The sequence below is a fragment of the Limulus polyphemus genome, unplaced genomic scaffold, assembly GCF_000517525.1.
Source record: "Limulus polyphemus unplaced genomic scaffold, Limulus_polyphemus-2.1.2 Scaffold6108, whole genome shotgun sequence".
Classification (NCBI taxonomy): Eukaryota; Metazoa; Arthropoda; class Merostomata; order Xiphosura; family Limulidae; genus Limulus; species Limulus polyphemus.
The window spans coordinates 40,245-44,145 of record NW_013671718.1 but is presented as its reverse complement, the minus strand read 5'-3'; the positions used below and the strand labels follow the sequence as shown (position 1 = coordinate 44,145).

Below are 3,901 nucleotides of genomic sequence, written 5' to 3'. Positions count from 1 at the left end.
TTTTTTTTTCGGATATTCACCAGGGGCATCACTTGATCGAGGGGGAGCTAAAGAAGCAGTCCCCCAGGTTCAAGAGGGGAAATGGCAGTTTCTGTAAGGCATTAATAGTCAACTTGGATTAATACGTATACACAAGGTATGCATAACATAGGGCCTCCAACTGGACTGGGGGGTCTACACGAGATCAGCGTTCTTTGCCCACCCCTCCAAAGCTTTTTGTAGAATGACGCTTCTAGATCCTTGATTTTTGAACTGATAGATTGAGAGAAAGCAGCTAGAGGACGACACTCATTTCCAATAGCGGAGAGTAACCGCCAGTATTATAATATACCCACAATCCCATGCTGATATTTTTTTGTATGTGTCCGCAGTAGCTGGACCTGAAATGTGAACTGCAAATCTAGGGTATGATAATAGATGCGAAAAAAAAAAAAAAAAACTATAACCCGCACGCTTTTGAAATGTGGACCTTTCTTCTTCTGGAGCAAACTGGGAATCATTACTGGTGTGATAATTATTGAGCCATGCAAACAGTAGTACAGTAGCACTTGATAGGTAGCGCCACACACACAATAGAACAAATAATTGTTTTAATTTTATTATTATTAATTGAAATTTACTTGTTTCAAATATTAAGTTTCTAGTGATTAAATACTAATAGTCAACAGATTACGTTTATAAATTCATTCTTTATTCAGCCGAGTATGGATAAGATCATGATGATAAAAACTTTACTGTTGGTCAACAGAGAAAAATATTAGTAATTATCAGGTCAACATTTCAAGTAATATGTATATGACTAACATTTCAGACAACATTTCTATGGTTTATGATATTAGCAAAACTAATGTCATTTTGATATTGTTATTTGTATACAATGATGATATGACAATCAACTGTAACCACTTTATGTCCTATCCTCTAAGTATTCAAATAAAAGGGGTTCTAACCTCCTGTGGATTATGTAATGTTTTAGCAGCATTTTAAAGGTTCTACTGGGCTATATTGTAAACCTATTAAAAGTTTTGGGTTTGACTTTAAGTTTGCACTGAATAAAAAACTTCATTTTCAGTTCGTTCCATAAACCTATTTTTGTTTGTGTGTAAAGATAAGGAATCAAAAGAAGTCGTACTATATTTATAAAACCATATATAAGACACGTTAGGTCTGAGTGCTCATTTCTCACAAGATTTGTTTTAAATTAAGCACAAAGCTACACAATGGGCTCTGGCCACCACTGGTATCGAAACCTGGGTTCTAGCGTTGTATTCTCACAACTATTATGATTCAATTTGACTAGTCCTGCTTATTTTGCAGACGATACATCACATTGGTTTGAAATTCATTAGGTTAGGCTTATTCAGAAAATGTTACTTTATATCATTAAGTACAAAAACATCAATAAAAATGTACTAAATAAATTTGGTTGTTATTTCATTACAAGTTACAGCCATGACTTATAATAAAATAATACTTATAATCAGTAAGCAAACTCAAAATAAAATTTGGTTGATGTTGGCTTATAGTGCAAAAGTACAAAACGTGATATCCGCACTCTGTTGACAGCAAGGAATCCAACTCTGGATTTTAGCATTGTAAATCTGGATAAATATTAACATACTAAGTATAACTACAGAGGTTAATTAAAATAAACTTTGGGATGAATTTCTGAAAATCATTTTTCAAAATTGCATTATTTTAGAAATATTGTCGTATTCTACAGCATCCATTAATTGCAATGATTTTTGGAAATAAAAATATTGACCAGGAATGTTAAAGTACAATATTTTACCAAGAGATGGCTACAAGGCCATAACTTTTTTTTATAATTTATACTGCACATATACAAACTTAGAACGTATCATTTCTGTAACATTTGTTCAACAGCCATTTCGAGGGTTAATAAATATCTAACAAGTGCACACAAAATTATTCTTACGGATATTGTGAGGTGCTACTTGCACTACGGTACCTTTCTGTACACATTATGATCATTAACAGACACAATTTCTTATGTCAGAGTAATTCTTCCCTCTGGGATGTAGAGAAAACTTCACATTGCTGTTATGGATTCTTGTAAAAATTATTTTATTTCACAATAATACTTACAAAAAAAATGGAATAAAGATTCAGTTACATTTAAACTTCCAGGGAAAAAAAAACAAACAAATCTTTTCATTAAGAGTTTATCGGAGATAACCTTATGTAAACTAAGCTTGATAAAACTGTTACTTTGAATCACAAAAAAATTAACCTTTTGGTATTCATAAAATTATTGACTCAGTTTAAAAGATACATCAAGTACCGAAGAAGCCACTCAAGGATCATTACCAACTCGAACAAAAACCAAAAAACATTGAATACAATCAACATTTAAACCTTTGTAATTCTTCAGGTAAAAAAAAAAGACAGATCAGGCCTAACTGGAAACATTTTATCTAACATATATCACGATGAACATTTTTCTTCTCTAGCACAAACGTTTTTTATACGTAGAAAAAAATAAGCTTGAGCTGAAACAAAAAAAATTCTTAAGTTCTGAATAAACGAAAGAGCTATAGAGCACGGCAAATGTTAAAAAGCTATACCTGATTTATGTTTTAAATTAAAAAACAAAGTAAGTTCAAAATTACAGAGTTGGTCAGCATTTAATAATGACTTCTAACCTCTAAAGGACCAGATTTTTTATAATACAGAAGATTCTTGTTAAAGATGGCAATGCAGGTTAACATTGTTGTTGTTGACACACTATTAGGCCTAAGCCAGCCCACATTTCAGACACATAACCCAGTTTGAACGTACTTATAACAGCACAAAAAACATTTGTTTCTTGTACAACATGAGAGTAGTTGTTATCAATCAATTCTGAACAAAGTTTTATAAGATAAACCAGTTAGTACTCACATTAATTCAATTCAGTTAGAGCATGGGACAATTGTAAAATGTTTCTAGCTGATGTCCCTACCACCGTATGGAGACTCTTAGTGCTCCCCCATACCCTCAGTTATTATACAGAAGTCTAGTTTGAAGGTCTGCCACATTCTCAGTTAAATTCCTGTATCACGTCCTGCTCTAGAAAATAACTTGGGAAAGTAACCAGTAACAATGAATAAAATATCAATTAACATTAGATAAGGAGTTACTTCTTGGCAATTTGTTTTCATTCAGCAATACAGGTACCTGTGTAAATAGTCATGGTTGTATACCAGTAAGAAAACAACTTGGTAAAGAGATATCAAACACATCAATTGGTCACAGAACCACCTTTCCAGTTTAAAGAAAATATATTTCAATTTACAAAAAGTTTTAATACTTTTTTTTTATCAGTTCTAGAAAATTTTTGAAAAAAGATGAAACATTTTTACTGGAGAAGTTGAGCATGTGAATAAAGGTAACTGTTATAATTAACCCGGAAACAAAACAAAAAAATTGGAATATCACCTAAAAAGTAACTTTACAACTGCAACTGTGTATAAACTATGGAAGACGGTCAAACAAGCAGAGTGGCCACGTGTGGAGGGTTAGGAGTACCCGATCCTAGTTCTGGACTGTGTTTCTGTTAATAAGATATAAAAAATGTTAACAAGAAAACAATCTTTTTTTATGACATATTTCTCTTCATGCTATTGAAGATTTAATATATAGCTAAAATTCAAGATCATCATTCTAAAAAAAGATTAATAAAAAAAACCTACAATTTTACATAAAGTAAGATACAGTAGATTTTCTATGACTAGAAGTTCCGAGCTGTTAATGTTTTTTTCTTTATGGAAATGTCTAAATATGGAACCATATATATATCCACGACCGGCACTTGTGTTTAAAATTTTTTTGCTAAAATTATAATAAATAATTAATTAAAAAACAACGTTTTATATTTACATAAAAGAGTCTTGTAAGT

The 3,901-nt window shown here is 31.5% G+C and overlaps 1 pseudogene; it reads right to left on the bottom strand.

Moving 5' to 3' along the window:
• Window positions 1–3,490: 3,490 nt before the first annotated feature.
• LOC106473359 overlaps window positions 3,491–3,901 on the bottom strand; it is a 5,555-nt pseudogene continuing 5,144 nt past the window's right edge.